The following is a 26725-nucleotide window of genomic DNA, read 5'->3' as shown; positions in this document are numbered from 1 at the left end:
TGCATGGCTCCTGAATCAGCCAGACTTTCCCAAGCAAGCTCAGACCCAGTGGGTTGACCCATTGTCCACTAGCAGGACCAAGGGCATCCTTGCTGTAGGCAGGTAGATCCCCAAGAGGGGGAACTCAAAGGATAGAGCCATCTGGCTTGGTTGCTTCACCCAAACTTACCATACAGGTAAGTTACTGCTCCCTCCCAATGATGTATGCCTCGGTTTCCTCACTAGTCAAATGGAATTGATGAAACCCACAGTACCTGCCTCCAGGGTTGTTATGGGGATGACACAAATAGTGATAGGAAAATGCCTTGAAAATTTTTAAATACTAAATTAACTTATTTGGGTATCTATCTGTTCTCGTACTTTCTCATTGGGTTGATGTTTATGTTAAATCACTCATTCATTCATTCGTTCATTCAAAGGGTGCATATGTTGGGCATGAGCTAGGAGAATAAAGTACAGATTTGCAGGTGGGGCCACTGAGCTACTCTTCTCTCCCAACACGCCATGCCTCATCATACTTCTGTGCCTGCATGACATCTCGAATGTACTCTCTCTCCTCTCCATCCATACAAATTTTATCTATTCTCTGAGATAGCTCCAGACCCATTTTCCCTGATAAGCCATTGTTCATTTTGGCCAACCCTGTCTTAGAGCTCACCAAGCCCTTAGCATCTGCAATGTTTGTCTTCGCATTTGCCTTTCTCTATGATTTTACGAGCTGTGTGTCATCTCTTCACTTAACTGCCCCGTGTGACCCTGTTCAGGCGCAGGAGTGGACACGTAGGAGGGGTCAGGGATGGCTTGACGACTGACGGCCTGCTGATGGATTCAGCCAGCCGGGGGAAGGTGGCAGGGTGGCCATGATCTCATTTTCCCCTTTCACTGACGTGTTTCTAATTCGGCTTTATGAGATTTTTCTGGAGTGTCAGCTGTGCTGTTTTGAGCAGGGCCACGAAGGTCAGAATGTCCAGAGGCGCAAGGGGAATGGCATGTGGGAGGGGCTTGGCAGAGGGCAAGGGTGTCTGAAGTTTTTCCCAGCCTTCAGCAGGGTCTCAAAATGTTCTGATCCACTTTAGAGTCTTAAAAGGGACTTGTCAGGGAAAAAATACTCAAGGTGAGCTTTGGGACTCTGGACCACACAGAGAACATAATAGAAGGCCAAGAATAAGGTCTCCCTAGGCAAATCACATACAAGTGAGGAGGAGAGGCTGGTCTGGGTTCTTGGGGCCGCGTGCCCATGGAATGCTATCTCATGATTAGTGCTGACAGTACAGGTGATCTGAATGTAGAATTCCCCAGAAATGACTCAGCTGCACTGGACTTGGGTCTTTGTTTGGTTTCTAATGGGCTACTACTCTGTGCCTCAGTTTCCTTAGCAATAAAAGGGGTGTGCTGGGTCACGGTACTCAGCAGGAGGAACCCGCTCTGGGGTCACAAGTTAGTCTCCATGTTCTATTTTTAAACTTCATTTGTTTCTATATATAAAAGTTGGACTATTTTACATTGACTATTGTATTTTGTAGATGTTCTTTATAAAAGTCAGACTGTCTAGAAATCCTGGGCCAGCAGGACAACAATCTGTGTGACAGTCACCTCCACTCAGTCCTGGCTCTCCTCTTCCTCTGATATGACCTGTGGCCCCAAAGGTATTTAGATTAGTTCTCAACCCTCACCCTGACCACTTACTTCCCTCAGTTCCTTCCTGCGATGGCACTGTGTGGTTCAGAGTGGACATGGGACATGCAGAACAGTTTCCAGCCCAGGTCCTACACTGACTCACTGATGAACTTGGGTGAACCAACTTCATTTTCCTCATCTATTACAAGAGGGACTAGGTCAAAACCATCAATAACATCTTTTCAAGTTCTCACATTCTATGACTGTGAAAATGCCATTGACCAGAGTAAAATGGAACTATGATTTAAATGCTGTGGAATTCGGCTGCCCCAGCCCTCGCCAAACTTCATAAAGGGGTGTGAGAAGAGGAGAGGGAGGAAAAGAAGGCATGGATGGAGTGGCTTGGGGAAATCCTCATTAGTGATATCCGAACGAGTATGTGGCCCAGGCCAACTTTCCCCTGGTTGGTGGAGTAGAAAGAGGCAGCTCCATCTCCTCGAATTCCTTCTAAGTCAATATCTTGGAATTTTCCCAACCCCACCCCTTCCAGAAGCCCAAGGCCCTGGGATAAAACTGAAGGTGTACAAACCAAGCATTTACAAGAGTGAACACATAGCCAAATTCTCTGTCTACTCTGTGCCAGTGGTGACTTCTAGATAAGGCTTCTCTGTGCCTGGGGTCGGGGTTAGAGCGGGGCGTGCTAGGTCATGGCACTCAGCGGGAGGAACCCGCTCTGGGGTCATGAGACTGCTGTGTTCACTCCAGCTCTTTCCTATCTGGCTATTACTTTATTTATCTGGGCCTCAGTTTTTACATTTGTCAAATGGGATTGAAACAAACAAAAATAAACGTGTTCTATCTATCTCCTAGGGGGAAAACATTAGTGAACAGAAACCAAACTGATAAATGACTTCAGGGTTTCTTGAGAGAGTCTCCAGTGTTTCTATCAGGCTTTCTCTGGACACTCATACTCTCCCAGTACCACTAGCAGGCTGCCCTCCTGCTACCCGTGTCCCCGAGCCCGCAACCGGAGGAGCCCTCCCAAGCAGCCAGAGCCCTGAAGTAGAATATGCCATCTAGGGGCCCACACACCCATCACTGGCTGCCAACTCCATGGCCTTCTTCACAGTGTCTTCAGTGCCTCGGACACCTTAGCAAGAGAGGCGCCTGCTCAGTAACTGGGCAAGAAGGTCTTTGCTGTGAGGAGGACCCCAGAAAGGCCCACAGAATCCTGGCAGGACTTGGTATGGAGCCCAGATGCAGGCAGTCCTTGGTAAGCTGGCCGCCATGAGCTATAGATGTTTAAAGACCTGTGGAGGTACCAGCACATCTGAGTTCACAGGCAGTGCTGTGAAGTGTCACAGAAGGACACTGGATATAGAGGCATGGGTCTGTCCCACCCTATCCTGGGTGGCAGGGTGTTGGTGGCCAACCATTTCATTTCTCTGAATCTCAATTTCTTTACCTGTAAAATGTAAGAACATGCCTGCCCAGCTGCCCTCACAGAATGGTTGTGAGAACAGAAAGAAAAAGATACCACAGGCTTGGAGAGCAGCTGCTGCCAATGAGGCATAGAACCGAGTAGGCAGGCTTTCGATTACGGGCAGGTGTGTGGTGGAAATGCCGTGGTAGAAAGTGGAGAGAATGGGGGAGAAGTGGAGAGCCTGCCTAAGGAAGCATGCCCGTCCCAAATGGCTGTCTGCTGAAAGTGAGAGCTTGCACTCTCAAGCCAGAGTTGGAATCTTGAGCCTGTTGCTTAGAAGCTAGTGGTCCTAGGCAAGCCGCTGTACCTCTTTCAACTTTCACTGACTCTCTGTAAAATGAGGTAGTTATTCAGACATCACAGAATAGATTAAAGATTAAAACGAAATGTATTAACATACATAAAATGTCTAGTACAGAACCTGACACAGAGTAGATGCCTAATAAAAGTAGCTGCTAGTATTTTCTACACTTTTTTTTTTTTGTGGTGGTGGTTCACTTCCTCCAACCACGCAGCTCTGGGTAGGCCCTAGCCTGCGACTGGCTCCTAGCCCGGTGAAGAGGATGTAAGACGCTTCCTGGCTAAGGCAGGCATGACTTTAGCGGCACGTTCCCCCTGGGCCTGGGGCTTTGTGCCACTGCCCTGACTGTTCACTTGGTGTAAGGGTGTCTGTCTTGCCTTGACAACCAGCATCAGGCATCCCCATTTCTGACCTAACTTACTCCCCCTTGGTTCTTAGACTTTGTCTCAACTGGTCTTTGTTCTGCCAGCCTTGATCCAGGATGACAGGGACTTAGGATCCAAGGGCCTAAGTATTCCAGCCTTAAAGGAATCAGAGGAAGCTTATGGAGCTGTCTGAGGCCAGTTCAGGGTTCTGTGAGGTGGCTTCTGTCCCCTACCTCCTGCCCCCATGGAAATGAACTCACAGCTGTCTGGGGCAGCTGATTTTATCCACCTGGAATTTCTTCTGCAGGCAGCCCCAACAAGACCACTTTAAATTCCTGTGAGCTTATCTCTTGGTGTCATGACCAAGGGCACAGATAAGCTCTTGACTACCTGGGTTAAAGATTCCAAGACCACAATTATGTAGCTATGTGACCTTAGGTAAGTTACATAACCATTGTGCATTGCATTTCACCAAGTATAAAAATTCTACCTCACAAAATTTTGGTCACTTCTGTTTTTCTGGGAATTGCTTGTTCATCTAGACTGACCTTGCTGTGTTTGCTTTTGCTTTCTCTTGCCTTAAAGGAGTAGTTCTTGGTTGATCTGATGGCTAAGAGTTGAGCCAGGATGTGGGCATCCTGGCTTCTAGAGGTTTCCGAGATGGGAGAAAATGAGCCATTTGGCCTGAAGAATGTGAAAATGCACCAGCCTCCACTCCTTGCGGGGAGATGGGTGGGACAGCTTTCCATAGAGAGTTGTACGGTGAGAATGGATAGACACTTGCCTTGATAGAGAGGGTTAGACCAAACGATTCTGGTAGCTTCTCTGATCTTCAGATTCCATGAAAGATTGGGAGTTTAGAGGCCAAACTTAGATATGGCCTGGATTCCAGATCTGAATTCTGGCCTTCTCTGGAATTAGGGTGGGGTGATTGTCAGAGTCAAGAGGAGAGGAAGCTAGACAGGGAGAGGAAAGGCAAACTCATTATGCTCCTTGGAGTGAGTGAGAGCCACCCATACGGGGCCTGGCTCACCATCTTAGCACTCAGCATAACTGTGGACCCCTGGCATGTTTACTTTTTTTTCATCTTTCCCTGGAATTTTTGTGGCCCCAGAAATATGGATTGCCAGAGCTAGAAAGGTGGTCCAGTGTAAGGAGAAGAGCCATGCAAAAAAAGGAAAAGCAAAAACAAAGATGAGCGCACATGCGTATGACCACGTTTATGCACGTATAAAAACTTAAATATACTTGTGATGTAGATCTAAAAAGAAAATGAATAAAACATTTTTTTTTTTTTTACAAAAGATTTTCTTTCCCAGAATTGTTCTACTAAAACTTTGCTTGCTAAAGAATGGTGATGGCAGGGACGAGAATCTTCTTATCCACCTCCCTATTTTACGGAAAGGGAAACTGAAACCCAAGGCAGGCACATGACATTTGCTCCTACTTCCAGGTTCAGGCTGCTTTCCTGTGAAGTCTGGCTCCAATCATCGTCCGTCGAAGGGCTGCTTCTTGTCTATAGGAGAAATTCCTTAGGATTAAAAAAAATAAATAAATCTGAGAACATGCTGTGTTAGCAGATGTACAACCAAAGGAAAAGTATTTCCCTTTTTACTCTGACCTCCTTCGACAGGCCACCGTTTCCAACTTGCTAGAAAACTGTCCTTTTTTCCTTCACTTTATGTATATACAAGCCAGGATGGATATATATATATAACTAAATCTATAGCTATATATATAACAACTATATACATAGCTATATATATAATTATAACTCTCTATATATACCAGGATACATACATACATATATATATGTATCTTTATACATATATATGTCTTTAGGATTTTCTTTTCAAGCCTCATATACAATAATCACTTCAAAGCTGATGATACACATCACGCAGACTGTAGAGACAGAAAGGGGCTTGGGGGTGGTCCCAGAGCCAGTATCAGAGTCAGGACTTCTGGAAATTTTCCTTCTTACTAAGAAGACTCAACATTTTTTCTTTCTTTTAAGTAGAATGCTGGCTTTCTGACATTACTATTCCCTCCCCCCGCCCCCAATTCTAGAATATTCTCCCTTAGGTTCTCTCTTTTTATTCTCTATGTCCTTAGAATCCTCCCAACCTCTAGCACTGGATCACTTCTTCCTTTTCAGAGGGCTTTCTCCGCCCTGCCCCCGAATGTCTCAGGAGACTGCCAAAGTGCTCTGTGGGAAAGACGAGCCAGGCCTTGGTTCCTACTCTGCAAAGACCTTGCCCTGAGATGTTTAAGGATAGTCACAGTGCACATCAAGGTCAGAAATTCAAGACTTCTGACTCCAAAATCGGTGTTCTCTCCCTGTCTCCAGCAGGTGCATGGTAGATGTGGGAGGCATGTCCAGGAGGTGGTCCTGAGCCTCAAGGCTCAGCAAGCTCTCTCGGAGGGACCATGCTGGAGCTGAGCTCTGGTTAACGCGGAAGCTGGGCTGAGAGCAGAGCTGCTGCCTACAGGCCAGATGGCCCCTCTGGTGTCAGTCACTTTCCACCCTTCCCAAACTTGGTGATTCATCTGTTTGCTGAATCCAGCTTATCAGAACTGCTGTGATTTCTGGGCTGGTGAATCTTTACTTTCCAGAGTTGTCTTTAATGCATTACTCCCCCGAGAAAAATCATGTTTTCATTGGCTGCTGGTGCAACTCCCCTTGGCAAAATTAGGAAGATGGCTGTCTTTGCTGTCCGCTCACCTCCCTTTTGGCCCTACAAGCCCTCCCAGGGTCCGTACAGTGCTCCAGTTTCCCTGCAACTCTTGCTACCTTGTATCAGGCATTAGCACCCCCAGTGTAGCCACTCCCTCTAACTCATCACATCTCCAATGTGTTGCAAATAAAGACAGAATTTACAGCCACGCTGAAAACTGAGCCTGCAGGCAGGTGAAGCTAGACTGAGAAAAACTCAGGGACGATTCAGCGTCTGGAATTCCCAGCTGTCTTCATAAACTGGGCACCACTGCGCGGACAGTTAGATCCCCTTCCCCGTCTTGATGCTGTGCCTCTCTATTTCCCGATTAAATTTGCTGAAGACTTTTTGGTTTGGTTGGTCCGCTCAAGAAATCAGTTCCGTCATTTGTATCTCATCTTATTCTCATAACTGTCACCTTTTTATCCTTTTTTTTTTTCATTCCCGAAGAGCTGTCCACGTTCTTTCTCTAGTTTGCTGACTTGTTTTTCTAGGTCAAGACTATTTTTTATTACATTTTTATTACATTTTTAATTCAGCTACTATGTTTTCAGTTACTTTGTAATTCTTCCACTTCTCACCCATCTCCCTTTTCCTATCCCCTCATTATTTCATCTTGAAATGAAATATAGTCGTCCCCTCTTATCTGCAGGGGAAACATTACAAGACCGCCAGTGGATGCCTGAAACTGCCGATAGTATCAAACTCTACATATACTACGTTTTTCCCTAATATAGAAACCTATGATAAAGTTTAATTGATCAATTATCCCATAAGAGTATAACAACAATAACTAATAAAGAACAGAACAATTATAATATATTGTAATAAAAGTTATGTGAATGTGGTCTCTCTTTCAAAGTATCATTATATCGTACTCACCCTTCATCTTGTGATGATGTGAGATGATACAATGTCTACATGATGAGATGAAGTGATGTGAATGACATAGGCGTTGTGACGTAGCATAAGGCTACTATTGACCTTCTGACAATTGGGCTACTAAGTGACTAATGGGTGAGTAGTATATATAGCATGGAGACCCTGGACAAAGGAATGATTCATATACGGGGTGGGATGGAGCAGGACAGTGAGAGAATTTATCATGCTACTAAGAGCAACACTCGATTTAACCCATTTCTCGTTCAGAAAAAAATAGTGCAGCTCACTGCCAGTGTTATTTAATTTTACATAAACACGCTCTTAGAGGTTGAAGCAAATCTGACTGGTTCTCAACGTGAAAATAAAATATAAAAACCGTTCTTGGAGTTATTTCTAAACAGAACTTGTCTTTAATCCTAATGTAACAGAATTTTATACATAAATCAGATTCATCAAATGAATCTTCGGCTAACAACTGTTCGAGAATGATGTTAACATCACACGTAGGAATGCTACGTTTTCCAGGATTTGACATTTTCAGCGATCGAGAATTACTATATTTTGTAAATGAAAATAACACTACTAAAAACAGAATGCTATATGTAGAATGATGTCATTTGTTTCCGAAGACTATCGATATACTAGAGCGATGCAAAAATGTAAGAAAAGTGAGATATTTTGTGGCAAACTTTGGGGGTAAGTTTAGGACTGTAGTTCATAAGCTATCTCGGGGTAAAGGCTGTAGCCACAAGCGCCGCTAGCGAGTATTCTCGGGGCAAACAGGAAATGGGTTAAAACTTATGAATTGTTAATTTCTGGAATTTTCAATTTAATATTTTTGGACCATGGTTGACCTCAAGTAACTGAAACCATAGAAAGTAAAACCATAGATAAGGGTGGGCTGCTGTATATATTTTCTCCCTAAGACTATCTGCTTCTCTTTTAATAAGGCCATGCCCTCTTTTCTATCGAGCTCACTAGGAAGGAGGACAAATATTCTTGCATCTACAGCTGGGGCAAGCTAGTCCCTAATTCCTGGTGTATCTGTGCCGTGCTGGGTTGGGACTCTAATCCCTGTCTGGGTCTCTGGCACTCTAAGCTGCCATTGGGGGTGAAGGGATCTCCCCAGCACACTCTGGCTATTACAGCTTCTCCCCTCTGGTTCTAGCCTCAGCTGTCTGGTGAGAAGGGCACTTCCCAGAATGCACTTCTCCACCTACCCCCAACTTGCTATTGTCTGTAATTTGCTGTTTCTTGCCTGGTTGTAGACAGATGGTGACAAAGATGGGGGAGGTGCTGCAATAAGGAAAGGTAACAAGACTCTGCTTCAAAGAATAGCTCTTAAGAGATGGAGAGGAATAGCTGGCCCATTTCTGGTTGGTGTGACCCTGGGTCACTGACACAGGACAGATGAGAGAAGAGGTGCGATATATCTCCCCACCTTTTCCCAAGCCTCTGCTTGATGAAGGGCATCCCGGGTATGTTATGTGATATTGCTGGGAATTCTCCCTGTATCCATGTTCCTAGATGAATTCAGTGAGAAGTTTTAAAGGCTAATCAGTGAGCCACTCATTATTTTGAACTAGATGGCTCATATCCAATTTTTTTTTTTTAGTGCATACTTACTGTTTAATCCTTCTCCTGCATTGATTTCTTCATCTTCCAAAAACAGCTCTTGATTTTTCACTTGGGTACTAGTCCTCTCTTAGTCCAGGTGGCCTGAGTGGGGCTCTGAAGGTGAAGCACATGACCTTGACCTTAGTCAATCAGCATTTCACATTCCCTGCTTACAGTGATTGGTTAAGGAGTAGGCATGGGACTGGAGACTGGTACAATCAGAATGAAGTTCAAAACTTTTGTGGAAACTCCTGAAAAGGAGTTTTCCCTATAGATCTGAGCCTGAAGGGTTGTGAGCTGAGCACCGGATGAAAACCTGAGAATGAAGCTGAGGAATGGAGAGAGCCTGTATCCTGGAGACAGCAAGAAGCTCCTGATCCAGCCTTGCCTGAAGCTGGCCCTACTCTTGGATATTTTAGCAATGAGAACCAGTAAATTCTCTTTTATGTTTAAGCTCGATTTGAGTCAGATTATCAGTCACTTAAAGTAGAATGAGTCCTCGTTTATACAAATGTGATCACAGAATTAGGAAAAAAAGAAGAACCAGTATAATGAGGATATAATCCCTAATGTTTCCAGCCTTATCTTTGGAAGGCAGAATTGTGAGTTATTTTTATTTCCCTCTTAATATATTTTATGTCATTTTCCTATATTTTTGTAACAAGTATGTTTTGTCAAAGAGCAAACAAACAAGGAAAGCCTCTAATAAATACGATGTTAAAAATTTGCTTCTTCAGTTTGGAAAGGCAAAGAGACTAAAGGGGCCACACTGCTCATGTTCCTGCCGAACCCTTGGAATCACAGTCAGGCAAGGATGGGGTGGTGGAGGCAGGCTTCCCATCCAGCCCTGAGACAGACATCTGGGGGGCTCCCCTTAAATCCGAATGAGGAAACCCTTCTTTATGCAGCAAGAAGCAAACTTATGGTAGCTGTTCTCTCCAGAGAGGGTACAAGTTGAAAATAGAAATAATTTCAAGAGGTTTTGAAACATTACTGGATGGCAATTCTGTTGTAGAATTGGAGAGAGGGTGTGGCCTTGGGGTGGAGGTCAAGGAGGCCCCCAAATTCTCCCTAGGGGTCAGGCCAGGGCTGCCTGAGCTGGGCAAGGCAGTAGTGTGTATGCTCATTGTCATACTGGATCTGTATATTCTCCCATGCCAGAGATTCAGCGAGGCAGGCGGCAGCACACTGCCCATGCTTCTTCAGCTGAGTGCCCAGGGCTGAGGAGAGCATGCATGCTTTAGCATTTTCTATATCTTGAGTGGCACAGAGGATGAGTGAGCTGCCTGGAGTGTGGAAACACCAAATCCTGAGTTACTGCCAACTGCTGACACACGCATAGAACTCCAGCTGAAGGCACTTGACACTGCTTCTACCTGTAAATCCAGGAAGTTAAATGGTGGGGAAAAAATGGTTAAAATGGAGTCAGCCTGGGCAAGGGGATTCGTGTGGGCGTGTATGTGTGGGCGTGCGTGCAAGTGTGTGCGTGTGCACACACGCGCATGCACACATATATGAAAAAGAGAGAGAGAGAGAGAAAGAGAGAGAGGGCGTTTTAAAAGTCATGCAAGATGTTTTTCCTCATGTGACATTTGATATTTATTTTTCTATAGCACTGTTTCTCAAAGCATGTTCCATTGTATTCTATTCTTAAAATGGGCAGTGAGGAAACGTGTTTACAGCAAAATTCACTTGGGAAATTTATGTGTACTATAGCTCTGTGTACTTTAGCATATTAAAGGTTCTGAGAAATCCTGTAGTAAAGGAATCTGGTTGATTGAATGATCAGAGAACTCATTTTGGGTGGATCATTCTCATTCTGGCTGGAACGAGGTGTGAGGCCAACTGTGCAGAAGATGACTACACCCTGATATGTGGACAGGGGCTGCCTAGAGAATGGTGGAGTTTTGGGCGTGGATAGGTGAACCAGCCAAGGCTGTCTGATTCAGCCCCAGAGCATTTAAAGCATAAAGTAGATTGTAAGATCTCAGTTTATCTACTTTAAACACCTCATTTTACAGAGAGGGCCATTGAGGTCCACAGAGGGGAACTGAGTTATTGTCACCAGAGCTCTTTGCTGCACACCATAGATGCCAATGCTGGATATCTTAGGGGGAAAGAGATTCGATAAGGAAATACCAGGGAGCCTGCCAAATCCATTGGAAGCTTGGAGAACCGGGTTCAGAAACATGTAGGAAACCAGAGAAAGTGGGCTGCTGAGAGCATGGCCAAGGCTAAACCATGCCACACAATCGGATGAGGTGCTACAGCTGGGGTCATGAAGCATTAGAAACTGGCCCTGGCACTGTGTTATCCCTGGTGAAGAAGCACCAACTAGCCAACCATGGGCCAAGTGCCCCTCCCAAGCTGTTAGGGTCTGGGAAGACAGGTGTTAGGCTGTTTTGGCTCCTACAGCTGAAGTCTGGAGCCTGCCTCTCACCGAGACTCACATAAGAAGGAAGCTCATCCATTTGATTGGGGGCAGGGTGAGGTTACAAATCCCATCCCCTACCTTCCAGTTCACATGATGTAGCCATGTGTACCCTTTTCTATAAATATTGAAATTCCTGATTTAATTAACAACATGGACCTTGATGAATTTCTGTTTACTCTGGTAGGATACAATTTTTAAATAATTTGAAACATTCACCTATACCGTTCTCCTTGGCGTTTCCTATGCTTTTCCCAGTCTTTACTCACTGACCTCACGTCCGGTCATCAGAAATATACAGAGAACAAAAAAAGCAAGCTTGTAGCTTTTGAATTTCATGGCACAGATAACAGTATGAGAGTCTCAGAATCTTGCCTTTTGAGCATTCAAATCCTGAGCATGCAGGACTCAGGAGGTCTAGTATGTGGGTAGTTAAACAACTTTTCCTTGCTTACCTAGATTAGACTAATACTTCCCTGAGCAAGAAAAGAGGGCCTCAGAAGGAAAGAAAGAGAGTTAGATGTTGATACGGGTCTCTGAGAGTGGTCCTGCCACATGCTCCATGACCCTACATCATAAAGTTGAGGGGACAATAGAATAGCCAATAATTTGGAGTAATTGAGAGCAGAGGTAACAGATGCCCCACCCCCTGAGAGAAGTTGGGAGGCTGGAGGATCCCTAGAGAAGTGAGCCCCAGTGTTTAGTGAGGAACCAGCAGACCGAAAGGCCCGCCTGCAGGCCCAGGCTGCACTGAGAACCCTCATATAACACTGGATGCAGAAGAATGGTTTTGCTGATGGCTTTGAGAGCCCGTAAACATGCTGGACCTTATGCCTGATGGGTGGTGGGGATGTGAGAGCAGATGCAAATGCAGACCCACAGCCCAAGAACAGCAGGAGTGAGGGCTCTTCACCAAGCCCACGAGGGTGACCACCAAGGATCAATGAGCAATGTCCCACTCAGCAAAGGCCAGTGTGGACAGGTGATCACCGAGAACCAAGTGTGGTGTCCTGGGTGCCCTGACCCAATGTTTTCCCCACCCCAACTGGGTGCAACCTCTGAAAGGAGAGAAAGAAAAAACCCTGACTTGACTAAAACGAAGGTTCTCCCAAAAGCAGAATGGGGGATCAAGGGAGAAATAGCTTTTTCTTTTTTTTTTTCCCATCTGACTTTGTGGCCTATGAAATTTATTCTGTTATACAGCCATGCGCCACTTAATGATAGGGCTATGTTCTGAGAAATGCCTCATTAAGCGATTTCGTCATTGCACAAACATCATGGAGTGCACTTAAACAACCTGGATCGTATAGCCCACCACTGTAATTGTACGTGCCACACGTTTTATGACTGATAGCACAGTAGGCTTGTTTACACCAGCATCACCACAAATATATAAAGAATGCATTGCGCTGCAACTTTCAGTTGGCTATGACTTCACTAGGTGATAGGAATTTTTCAGCTCCATTACGATGTTACGGGACTGCCATCGTATGTGTGGTTAGTTGGTGACCAAAATGTCACCGTGCGGTGCATGACTGTAACACAGTTAAAAGTAATCCACAATATTTTTTGTAAAAAAAGGTTTCGAGCACCTATTTTCTTGAATTATTATTAAACACTATCTGACTTTGGTTTCTCTTACCCACATCCTGGGTCAAAGTTAAATGATGAACAGCACATTGGCAGTTATTTCCTGTAAAATAGGGCAGACATTAGCGGTCACCTTCTGGGCTCTACTGGTGGGTCTGCCCCAAGTCCACCAGGCTGAGCGTCCAGGAGCAGGACCGGTCCTTTGTAGAGCCCTGGCCTCCTGGGCTGTGCCCTCCTCGGTGACTCACTGTTATTTCTGGTAGAGTGGTTGTGAACCCTGGTGAGATGACGTCAGTGAGAGTCCTTTGAAAACCCCAAATCTCTGTGACTGTGTGACGTTAGTCAAGCCTCCCCTGTGGGTTCAGTTTCCTCATCTATAATATAAAGCCATCTTGGCTTTGCTACTCATAGCAGGCCAGTTCTCACGCGTCCAGTGTCTGCCACATGCAGGCACCTTTCTCCTGGCCTCTCGTTTCATCTTCGTGACAGCCCTGCCAGGCAGGGCCGTGAGCCCTAGTTCATAGATCTTGGAAACAGGTTTCACAGAGGAGAAGGGACTTTCCAAAGGCCAGTCACTTAATTCATGGAATCTAAGATTCCAGAGATTATGGACACTCCATTATTTTATAAACAATAAAGAAATAAAAAAAAGCTACCAGTTATAGCTGCAAGAGGTCACAGATTGTAAGACATTCTAATTTCAGAGACACTGAAATGCCTGAGAAGTAGGCCTTAGAACTGAAGGGCTACTGAGGCAAGCAGACAATGGACTAGGGTGCAACCCCAGGTCTGAGGGACCCTAAAGCTCGTGTCGTTACATCTTGGCAAGCTGCCACATGTGCCACTTGCTGATGTGACACTTGAAAGAGCCCCAGGATGAAACAGGACTTCTAAGTGTATAATATGCTATGCAGACGCGAGGAATCGTGATGAGGAGAGATGTGCCAACAGCTGGAATGGAATAAATCCTTTGCTGACTCTTGTAGAGACAACCTCGGTTAGACAAACTTCCAGTGAATTTGAATTTGGTTAGAATTCCGTCACAGTGCAGAAAGCTGACTCCTTGCCTATGGCATCTGATATAATCTCACAAGTCAACTCATCCAAGAACTGTTTGGCTTAACCCAGAGCCAGTTCACTTCCAGAGAATAAACTCAAAAATCAGGGTTGCAGATTTTGGGAGTTCTGAGGAAACTTCCAGTTGATTAAATGGACGAAAACAAAGTTCAGAGAGGGCCTGGTCCCCTCAGGATCTCTGCCCTGCCCTGAATCTGGTGCTGCAGGAGGCTCTGGGGCCTGCCTTCCCCGGTGTGGGGCAGGCCCCCCTTCCCTGGGTCCCCGCTCTTGCCTGGGGATGTGTCCCTGTCAGACGGAATGTGGAGCATTCACAGGCCCTGGAAACTGCCTTTACTGTGGACCCCTCCCACAGATCAGATCTGCTCCTCAGACAGAGTCTAAGCCCCCCTGGGCTTAGGGAACTGAAACAGAGATCTGGACATCTAATCACCTCTCATGGGTGTCCACAACTGGTATCCCCTCTGGATGCGGGCCTGTCCTTTCCTGCCTTCCCGCCCCCTCTGCTGTCCTCCCAGATGGCCATCTGACACCAGTTACCCTTGCCGTTGCTGGCCAGTGCACACTGAGCATGACTGGTCCAGCACTTTAGGGATCTTATTTCACCAAATCTTGTCGATGCTCTCTGAAGTAGGCATTACTATCCTCACTTTAAAGATGGCAAGCCTGAGGCTCAGAGAGGCCAAGAAATAGCATGCAGAGCCCCTATATAAGAGAGGCCCTAACCAAGTCTCTACATTGTGCCCAGGACAGTGCTTGAGCCAGTGGAACCCTCAACACTTGTTAGATGACAGAATGAAAAGTGCCTTATGATGATAATGCTAAAACATTTTTACTGGGAGCTAATTGTTAATTTTATTCATCTGAGCACCTGCTTTTGTGCCTAGTGGACCTATACAGTAAGTGGGTTCCAAGTAACTGAGGTTAACACACACACACACACATACACACACATGCACGCACACACACATGCACACCGCCCCGCCCCCCACCCCATCCCCTTTCTTTAATGACCCGCCTGCAATTGATATACTGCTAAGTAGCATTTCTTGTACTGGGGAGATTCTATTTCCACACTAGCAGCAAATTTGACCTTTGTGTCAGCTGCCAGCTGCTTATAATTCTGACAGATGCAAGCACATTTCTGGGAAGCTGTAGCCACTCAGGACCTTGCAGATCAACAGGCAATGCTGGCGGCTTTGGTAAGATTGATTGGCCCACGAGAATCCCATTTACAGCCCGAACCGGAGCCTCGGTTTACCACAGCCTGGGCACTAATGACTTCGACAGCTCCCATTTAAATCTGTCAGCCAGGGCTGGTGGCGATATTAAAGAACACTCTATTTATACGAAGCAGCAATTAGAGGAATGCTCGCCAATGGGGCACCGCTTCCAAGTAAATCCCCGGCCTTCCAAATGGTGTCATGCTCGTGGTTATTTTAATCCGCTTGGAATTTCAGGGATATTAATGTGACGGGCCATCGTGGAGGATTAGCCAGGTTTATTTCTGCTGACATTTCAGAGAACACACTCAGGTTCCCAAGACGTGCCTGCGCCTCCGGCATAGGGCTGGGGGAGGCGGCGGGGCGGGAGAAGCAGCTGCTTCGAGGGTGAAGCACTCTCCCTTCAACTCCAACTGCCCATCCCTCTCTTCCTCTCTGCCTTCATCCTGCCTTGCCTGCGGCAACCCCGTTTTCTGCCCACATCCTTCTGGGCTCCTCCACTCTCATTTTCCTCTCTGCAATGTCCTTTTCTTGTTCTCTCCAGAAAACAAATCTGTATTTGAGATGGTCTTTCAGACAGAAATGAAGGATCTCCTTTGACAATTTATGGGACACTGGTCATAACTGACACAGGAACGGTGTTGCCAGATAGAATACAGCACGCTCACTTAAATGTGAATGTTAGAAAAATAACAATTTTTTTTTGCACGTAAAGATGTCCCAAAATATTAAGTGAGTGCCCTAAAGTTTTATTTGTTATATCTAGCAACCTTATATAGGGAGGATATGTATAAAGTAGAGAGACTACTGCTGGACAAAAAGTGTCACACCTTAATCCTCTGGTCCAGTTTGTCCTTTGTCTCAATCACTTTGTTTCTTGCATAGCAGAGAGAGAGATTGTTCTTGTGTCTCTTCTTGTAAGGACACTAATCTCATCACAGGGGCTTCGCCCTCAGGACCTCATTGAAACCTAATCATGTCCTAAAGACCCCACCTCCAGATGCCACCGCTAGGGGCTTCAACAGGTGAATTTGGGGAGAACACAAACATTCTGTTCATAACACAGTCCTCGCAACACCTTTATGAAATAGGTATTCTTGTTATTCCCGCTTCACAGATAAGAAATTGAGCAACCTGAGGTTAAGTTACTTGCCCACGGTCATGCGAAAAGCAGGAAGAGCATTAAGACTAAACCCATCAATGTGGATTGCATGCCTTACCCTCACTCCTGTGAGGTGTTTGAATGGGGGTCATGACCCCCTTTCTCAGTTTCCACGGAATTTACATTTGGGAATTGCAAGGCCTGGGCCCTTGTTTTCCCAATAGGTACTTAGAAAGCTGTGTTTGTAAGGCACTGATCGTGGTATATAACACGAGGGACAGAAAGGTGCATGGACTACAGTCCCTGCCCTTACGTAACTGACCAGGGAAGAAGAGACCTGCATCCCATCCCTTGCCAAACACCAGCTTTTTATTCTGCCTCTGGAGTGTCGTCTCCACCTCTTTACTTCTCCACAGACCCCCCACCCCAGTCTGGTTGGCAATCCCATTGATTGGCTCGCCGTACTCTATTACAATAGGCGACTAAAGTGACAGTGGCCTGATCTCTCTAATCCATCTTATACCCTGTCCCCCAAATCAGCCCACAGTAGCCTCCTCACCTGCTCAGAATCCTCAACCGCTCTCTAATTTGTCTTTGACAAGTTTCAAAGGTCTCTTTTACTCGCCTGTTGTCTTCATGTGTCCTGCCTCCTCACAGGAACACAGGGGTTGGAACACAGATGGGGTTGCAGTGGGATGGGGCCGAGAATGTTGCAGCCCAGCCCTCCCCCTGAAGCAGACCTGGGAACTCTGCAGCAGCCCAGTGCTCCAGGAAGCATGATCATGGCCAGTGGCCTGGACATGCAAGACAGCACTCCATAGCCTGGTATCAAGGACCTCCATGGTTGGGCTCTAAACTGTGGGTTTCCTGGGTTTACCCTGTAAAGTCCTATGTTCCAGCCCAAATTAGCTGCTAGGTGTCCCCTGGATTTGCCTGAGAGTTTCCAACTGTGGAGACTTGGCTTGTATTTCTCAAAAGCCCAGCTCTCCAATTAAACTGTCGGCAAGATCTTGGCTTTACTATGAAGGATGCTTCCAAGGTTGGAGAGGGTCTTGCTAGGAGGCAAGAGTCCAGGGAGAAAGGTGGCAGCCAGAGGTGAGAGCAGAGGTTTTGCGGTGGCAAGAAAGGCCAACATCGGAGGCAGGTAAATTGAAATGCTAGATGTGAAGAGTGATAAAGAAGTAAGTCTCATGACATGGCGATGGGCAAGAGTGGGCAGTGCTATAAATTGAGCTAAAACCCAAAGACATTTAGAAGCGAGGAGATCAGAGCTCTGTCAGCAAAATCTCAATATACCCACTCACAGGTAACTGGGAGTAAGAAGACTTTACTTTCAACTTCCCCAAATCACTTTAGTCACACCTCAGGGGCCCTGCGTGGGTGTCCTTTGTTGTCTGCCGAGTCTGGGAAGCCTTGGGAATACCCCCAACCAGACATTCTGTCCCGCTCTGTGGCTGGAGATGCGGAGTGTGCAGGAGAGGGATGGGGAAGCAAACTCTGACCCCAGACAGGCTCTGCCTGTTGAGTTATTGATCCCTCCTCCTAGTTCAATCTCTAGTATTCTTGCCTCTTCTTTTACATAAATGTTTAAGGCAGTGAAAACAATTCTGGATAATCTCAGCAAGCAAAGGCTAGGCAGGCGGCAGGGCTCCAGCAAAGCTCGTTGGGGTCCAGGGAAGGGCTGCATCTTGGTAGGGGCCCCTGAAGATTGTATGGAAGCAGTGGGGAACCCAGGACCAAAGGTGGATGGAACACGGGACAGGACTGGGAGAGTGGTGTAGGAGGCTCAGGGCAGCCAGGACTTACCCCAAAGTCTGGGCAGGAGGCTAGAGTCCAGTTCTCTCGCTGCACCCATGTGATTCATGCTCAGGCTTGGACCCGATTGACCCTACAGGGTGGGACCCTGTGCTTGTCCTTGAGCAGGACCTTGAAAAGGGCAACTGTCAGGAAGGGCCAGCCCTGTCATGTGCTGGGCACTGTGTGGACACTCAGCATGTGGTCATGCCGCATCCTCACTCCAACCTTGGAGCTGGGAATGATTGTCGAGATGGGAGAGCTGACCCTCAAAGAGCGAAGGAGCTCCCTCAGGTCACAGGGGGAATAACTCAGAGTTTGCCTGTATCTCGCCCAGCTCTTGGTTTGCTACGCTCTGCATGTACATACTACATGCTACCCACAGCTGTACAGAAGTGTCTTCAGTTAACTTAATGTGTCAACTTGCTGGGCTAAGGGATGCCCACGTGACTGGCAAAAATCTCTCTCTGAGTGTATTTGCGAGGGTGTCTCTGGAAGAGATTAGCATTTGAATCAGTGAACTGAGTAAACATTGCCCTCACCAATTCCACCAATGTGGTAGGCATCATTTAATCCACCGAGGGCCTGAATAGAAGAAAAAGGCCACTTGAGCTGGACATCCATCTTATTCTGCCCTTGGACATCAGAGCTCCTGGTTCTCAGGCCTTCAGACTCAGACTGTATTCCACCACTGGTTTCTGGGTTCCCCAGCTTACACACAGCAGATTGTGGGACTTTTCAACTTCTATAACCACATGAGCCAATTCCTATAATGTCTCTTTTATCTGTCTGTCCATCCATCTATCCTATGGGTTCTGTCTTTCTGGAGAACGCTGACTAATACACTCTTCCTGGCCGCCATGCATTTGCATATTTAATTCTCTGATCTTCTCTCAGATATCACCTCCTCTAAGAAGCCTTCCAGGACACATGGACTGACAGATTTTCCAGCTCTATGCTCCCGCAGCACTGTGTACCCCGTTTGACTAACAATTGCCTGGTGGCTTGTTTGCCTCCCCATTGAATTTCAATGTCTTTCCCTTTGTGTCCCCTGACACCACTCCTGGCACAAAGTTGGTGCTCTGTCTGCGTCTCTCCAAGGGATGTCTTCAAAACCCACGCTCTTCTTCTGAACACTGAGGTCTCAGACAGCCTGGGAGATCAGCGAGGAGGACCCTCCCCAGGCAGAGATATAGGTCACTCTGTAAAGTAAGCCTTCCAGGGTGAGAATCGCTGTGTTATCTGTGATTTGTCCTGAAGCTGGGATGCTGGGGGCCCCAGGACAGCCCATCTGGGCATGTGAAAATGTAAAACCAAAAGGTTTTATTGTTGTTTTGTCTTTGGACAAATTGTCTTTGGACAATTTCTTCAAGAAATAATTTTAGACTGCAGCAAGAGCCCAGGTGTGTCCAAAGCTGGGCAGAGGACCAAGAAAGATGGAAGTGTGGCCTCTGTGACTAGCTGTTCCACCCAAGCATCGGGCCAGGAGGAGGTTTACTGGGGCTCTGGCTCCCCATCCTGGAGACCTGCCCATAATGGCCCTTACCTTTGCTCTTTGGACAAAGCCCCCATTCCTCCAGGGTGGGCCAAAGAGGGAGTGGTGAATGCAGTGCACTTCATTGAACCTAGCCAGGGTGTGTATGTGTGGTGGGGATAGAGAAAATACTGATACTTGCAAGCAGCCCAGGTTCAAGGCCCAGATCTGCCACTTCCTCGCCTGGCATTCATAAGCAAGTCTTGACTCTCCAAGGTGTTGTGCCTCATCTATAAAGTGGGAAACTTATCTCTCACCTACAAAATGGTAATTTTGGAAGTTTCTGGATAACTCAAACATACTGCCAAGAGAGTTTCTCAGACTGAATTTAGGATTTAGGTAAACCCAGACCTCCTCAATTGATGGAGCCCTGACCTAGGCTTCAAGAATATACAGAAATATGGACTTCAGCCTTGCCCGCAAGAGTCTACAGTCTTGTGAGGGAGTCACGCTAACATGGCTTCACAATCCCGGGAGTGTTTCCAGCATGGTGTGCTAAGTTGACAGCGTGCAGAGGGGAAGCTAGGTGGGACAGAGCAGTCAGAGAGCTGCCTGACAGAGGAGTGTAGGGCCAGGTGCTGAATCTTGAGGGAGAGGCAGGATGGAAGAAGCAGAGGTCCAAGGGCTGATCCTGGAAGGTATGACCTGGCAGCAGAAAGGCTCTTTGTTGTCATTATGAAACTACTTTCCATTTCCTAGAATCTTGTAAAGGATGGGGATGGGGAGTTGGGAAGCAAAGCCGAGGCCCCAGTTCTACACGAGCCCTAGGAAGTGACCCCTCAGATGGAAGCAGCTTCAAGAAGTGCTGATGCCAGATTCTCTGTGTCTGTCAACTCCTGCCTCCTTGCCCAGAAATCTCTCCTGCTTTGGTGTGATTACAATGAGCCTGTTAAGAGCCATCTTGGATGCTTCTGTCAACAGTCCCATATTTTCTAAGCACCAGAACAAGCAAATATTTTGGAGGATAGAGAACACTATTCTTTTCTAAGAACTTCTTATCATCTGGCTGAATTTCATCATAGATATGTGTATGTATATGTATATTTAATCTTCTCACGAGAGAGAAGACCTGTTGACTCTTTCACTTTTGGAGTTGGTGTTTCCATTCAGAAAAAGATGGCTTGGTTTCTTTTCTCCCCACCTCAACCTTTGACAAAGGCTGCATAGCAGGTCCTTGTGGAGACAAACAAGCCATGCCCAGAGCACAGCTGGCAGGGCTGGTGCAGTGTGCATGTGGGCCACAAGCCCTGGTGCTGAACTCTCAATTTCTAGGCCTGGGTGATCTGACATCTCATGGGGATCATTAGGCTTCTGTGCCAAGAGGAGGAGGGTGTGTGTTGTTCTCTCTCCCTCTCCCTCAATCTTCGATGACCCGTGGTCTCCAACACTTCCCTCAACTCTCACAGGTAGTGTTCACTGTAGAGGCCAGCTTTGCTCTGAGTGCTGGCTGGAGGGAAGGTACTAAGCAATAAGTTCAAGAGGACTCTGGATGCATAGCTGGCTTCCCTTTGAAATTAAATCAGCTGGACAACATCCTCAATAAAACCAGATTGGGGTCGGAGTGCAAATTTTAAGTAACATTTAGCTCATGAGTGGAACTTGACAGAGTATAACACTATTGCTTCCATGTTGGGAATCTAGTTTTTAAATCAACTCGAAATTCCATCTGGAGAATTTCTTCTGGGTGGAAAGTTGGGCTCTACCTTTGAGAGAGTGAGGTCGAGTTTGGCTAGCAAGGGCTGGGAATGCCAATTATAACACAGATGGGAAGCTACTATGTGAATGGATAAAGCTTAGAGGAGCTCATAGCAAGGGGATAAAATAGATCAAGAATGGATTCTAGCTTGGGAGATGACATTATAGGGCAAGGCTGAGCAAACCTGGGTTCAAATCCCAGCACAAACACTGAAAAGCAAGTTATTTACTGTAAAAAATGTGCCCTTCACTGACAACATACGTTCTATTTAAAGTTGCGTCATCAGTTCCTAAAGGAGTACCTAGGTGTGTGTGTTTGTGTGTGTGTATGATTATACCTATGGTCAGCCATTGTTTGTTTTTAGTGCAACCACTTATAAAGTTTCACGTTTGTTAAAGTCTCTTATCCATTGTTTCAGAACCCTACAATGGGCCTCCTCATCTGCTGGGCTTCTGTTTTGCCATCAGTCAAATGTAGATAGTAAAATTGTTGCTTTTCCTTCAGAGTCCACATGGTGGAAAGGAAAGAGCAGAGGTGTTGGAATCTGTAGCCACAGATGCTAACATGGACCAGCTGCATACACTGTTTTCCTCCATCCTTCAGCGAACCTTGCTTTTCCTTTCTGGGTCTCAGTTTCCCCACATGGAGACTAGTCAGAACCACGGGACCACACTGAGGTTGAGAGGTGTGCACATGGCATTGTAAGTGGAGGTGTGCAGAGCGGCAGTGCCCCTCCGGCTGCCTCCATGACATGCCAGAAGCACAGCTAACCAAGGAGGGCCACAGCAGAGCACATTCACGGGAGAACGAAGCGGCCCACTTCCCTCTCTCTAGGGATCTGCTGCTGGATTGACTGATGAAGAGGATGGACTGTGGAGTCAAGAACAAGGTTTAGAGCCCCACTCTGCCTCTCTGACCGCTTTGGGCAAGTCTCCTAGCCTCTCTGGGCCTCAGTTTCCCCCATTAATGGAGTGGAGTAAGCATTTCCTCTACGTCCTAGGAGTGCTGAGAATGGAGCCAGGCATGTAAGTCACCACCACTACTATTTGTTCAGGCCCCACTATCTCTACGAAGCACATGTCACCGGAAATTGAGTTTCCAAATAAGAGGGAAAAATGCTGGGTCTCCTGCTTGTTTTAGATTTGGTGACAAGTGATTCATTGAAACACATGACAATGTCCCTTGGCACAGTTTAGGGAACATGGTGAAATTTTAAATGAAGTTTGGCTAAAGACAGAATGATTAACTGCTCAGGCAGGTCCTTCTTTCTTTCCTCCTCCAATGCCACATAAATGTAGCCAAATAGATTAAATTATCATTATGTTGCATTGACATCCAACGCTGTTCCCATTAAATGCATCCATTAGCTGGTAAAAGTTCAGTAAAACCCCTTTAGACAGCTACTCATTTCTCGCCCCCTCCCTGTGTTCCTATCAAAAGATGCCCCAAGTTTCTGTGCAGTCATCAAAGACCTCCACAAGATCCCCCCAAGCCATTACGTACTAGGCTGAAGTTTCAGCAGAATGGAGAAACTGCCTTTAGAAAGATATAAATAGGGCCAATTTAGATATCTTTATTGCCACGGCTTCACTGAGGACCCAGGGACAAAATAAAGAGATTCCTGAAACTTTCTTTAAATGTTTCTTCAACTCTTAGCTATCTCCTCTTTGAGAGCAAATGGATTTCATTTATGCCGAGGCTATGAGCAGGAAACATGGAATTTATGCCTGAAATTTCCCCCATTCACCAGTGATTCAGGTTTGTTTATGCTGCCAACGACTCTTTGTGCTGGCTACGTTAACGTGCAGTGAACCATGGTTTGATTTCACATAGAAAAGCTCCTCATTCAGCGTGACTTTCCAGGTGTGCGACAGCACAAAAGCCTTGATGTTCCGGTGATTTCTCATTGAAACCTGGAGTCAATCACACAGCTTTTGAGGTCCCTCCCATCTGCTGAGTTGGGCCCCACTCTACACGAGTGCCGCATTGCTGTAGGAGAAGTGTCCACACCAGAATTCTTGGGCCCTGGGCTAGTTGAAGCGGCTTTGGGAGAAGTGTCTCACCTGCCCACAGGGCCGTTCTGGGGGTGAAATGGAAGATGAGATTGTCCTAAGAACTGTGCAGTTCTCTACAGGAGAAAGGTGTCACTAACTTCTCCGTCTGCTCTTGTCTATTTGCTTTTCTGATGTTTTAGTCTGGATCACAGCTAATGTTCATACCAGGCGAGAACTGAGGAACTTCTGGAATGTTCTTTCTATATAAAGGACTACATGTTGTTTGTGTTACCTATAGGTTTCCCCAGAGGGTTTGTGCTTCATTTTCATCATGGTCTTCGGGTTCCATGGAGTGAACTAAAGAAATTTCTGGCAAGGCTGGCAGCCCGCATGGGAGAGGAAGCCCTTTAATCTTTTGAGGAAGGTGGAGAGACTCCCAGGTTGGCTTGAAGGACATCATCCTGCTAAGAACTGGGTCAGTTCTATTAAAGCTCAGAATTCTGCTGGTCTTCGGAAAGGGAAAAGCAAAACTCTGGTTTCTATCACAGAAGCAGTGATCATGTCTGCCGAAGCCTTGGTAATGAGAGTTCCATGATTCCCTGGTAAGACTTGGACAGTGATGGAGGAAGGTCATAAATGACTGGGTTGTGGAGAGAACTCCGATCTTCTGAAGATGATAACTGGCAGGCTCACGTTGCTGGTTAGTAGGTATGCTGACAAATTTCTAGACCCTACCCAAGGTGAAAATGCGCGTTACAGGAAAAGCACTACTACCGTTAAAAATAGCTAATCATTTAGGCATTTGAAATACACGTATCATTTAATCTTTATGAAGGCCCTGTGAAGTAATCATTTTATTCTTATGTGCTCAAGCTTGTGGCTCTGAGCAATGAAATGACTTTCCCAGGGTCACATAATCTAGGATGGACAGGACCCAGAGCTGGACCTTTACCAGGAGTCATCTGACCTAGCTGGTTCGTTGTCTTTGCGGCCAGAGTGGCTGAAATTTGGACATCAGAAGTCAGGGCTGTTGGGTGGGGTGAGATGTCACAAAAAGCCAAGGGTGAGCCTGCAGACCTATCCCGTCCCTTCCACCAGAAGACCTACATTGCACAGGGACAGAGACAGACAGATTGCTAGTGGGGTTGTGGGGACCTGGCCAGGCACCTGGTGGTAAAGGACTGAGCCTTGAGAAATACTCTTTAATCAAAAGGCTGAGGAGAAGGGTCAGGCTGGGGGCGCCAAGAAACAACTGAGCTCTGTGTGTGCGCACCTGATGCTAATGTGGTTCAGGAATGCGCTAATCTGGCTTTCCCACTATCCTGACACGGACTAACAATCTGTCCTTAGCCACGGACCTGGTTTACCCGGGAGCGGGCAGAAAGGGGGAAATGGGGTCAGCTTAGTAGCCACAAAACCACATCGTGCATCTCAGGGGAGCCATAGGCTCGCCCTCCCACTGAGGGGGATGGGGTAAAGGAATATCTCCTCTTGAAAACCTCGACAGGTTCTCTGCTGTCTGTGGTAGGAAGTCTGCACACCTTAACAACTAGACCCTATTCTTACCTTATTCTACTTTTCTATTTGCAGATGTGGAAACTGAGGTCTGGAAAGTGTTGTACCAAGAGATAATGGCAAAGAAGATACCAGGCTGGTCTCCAACCTCTATGCAGAGCATTTCCTGTGCTGATTTACCCATTTCTTGCACTGACCTTCAAGACCCTCACCAGCCAGGTCAAGGCCCCTGGACTGTGTGCTTCCTCAGGGACATGGCAGTGTCCTCGAGTTTCCCAGTGTCTTCTTAGCACAGGTGTGACACCTTGGGCTCCACAAATATTCACTGAGTGAATGGGTAAATTGGACTTGGGGAGATTTCTTTTCCCCCAAGAGCCCTCTTTTTATATACGGTTCCAGGGATAGGGGTCCCATGTCTGAGAACATATCCAGGAGGTAGCTCCTGGGTGAGGTGCTGTTGGTGGTCACTGAGGACTGTTGGGGAGAGGTGGTTAGCTGGGCGGAAGCTGGGTGGCAGGACCTCCAGGGCACCCAACTGTTTTCCAGCTAAGACTGGAGGCTCCTTGAGGGCAGAGTAAAGTCTTTCCCACATGCTCCTCAGACTCAGGTTTCAAAACTCAGCTCCCAGAGATGCTTCATAAGGACCTGGTCATGTTGCTGACTGAGGCCAGACTTCTAGGACCCCGGCTCTGGGGAGCCTGGGATCATTCCACAGTTGTCAGAGAGGAAAGCACTAGTGCTTCATTGGAGTCAGATGGATCCAGATTCAAATCCTGCATCTGCTGCTTTCTAGGTCGCTGGCTCAGGATAATCACTTGGCTTTTGAGCCTCAGTTTCCCCATCTGTCCAATGAGGCTGACAGGGCCACCTTACAGGGCCCTGTGAGTTATAGCATAGACTCTGGCGTGACTACATATCTTGTCAGAGCAGAGCCTGGGCTCCTGATCGATGCCTCCAGCCTGGGCTCTGCTGTGTTCTGGGCCTGAGTAAGGAGAGGGGCCAGGGACCCAGGCACCCCATGTTCTTGCCTTTACTGTGAGGAAAATGATAAACTGATCAACAAAGGTTCTCTATGGAATTGTCTCTTGCAAGCACTTAAGGAGTGGTTCTGAACCTTTGACACTTGGGGTGCACTGTGGGCATGAGAGTCTCCCTGAGATCCTGCCCTTGGGAAGCAAGAGATGAGGAAGATAGACTCTGGCCCACCTGGTCACATGCATCCTGCGAAGCGTAGCAAGTATGAGAGTGTATCTGAGTAGGGTCCACACCGGGGCATTTTGGAATGCGATACGATGCAGTAGAAACAAAACAGGACCACGTTTGAGACCTGGTCCCAGTCTTACCTCTGCATCAATTCAACTCTGTATCTGTTCCAGGGAGATAAAAGTCATGGCTTTTCTGTATTTCTATATTTAAATGCCTTTCCCAGAGCAAAGCAAATTTCTCCAACCCCAAGATACAGGCACAGGGGGGTCTAGAGATTTGTTTAGGGGATGTGAGAGCATTTCTTTCTCTGTTTCCACAATAGCAAAAGCCTACAACCTGAAGTATGATTTGGGCAGAGCAATTTCATCCATTTTACAGACAGACCAGTCAAAATATACATCTCACTGGTCCTGGCAGGAAGTATGAAAAATCCGAGTTTGCCTTTGAATGTGGAAAAAGTGCTTGTGTGCATGTGTGCATGTATGTATGCACGCGTGCGTGTGCGTGGTGTGTGTGTGTGTGTGTGTGTGTGTGTGTGTGTGTGTGTGTGTGTGTGTGTGTGTGTGTGTGTGTGTGTGGTGTGC

Source organism: Pteropus alecto, unplaced genomic scaffold, assembly GCF_000325575.1.
Source record: "Pteropus alecto unplaced genomic scaffold, ASM32557v1 scaffold38, whole genome shotgun sequence".
In the NCBI taxonomy this organism is placed as follows: Eukaryota; Metazoa; Chordata; class Mammalia; order Chiroptera; family Pteropodidae; genus Pteropus; species Pteropus alecto.
Note: the sequence above shows the minus strand (reverse complement) of the source record.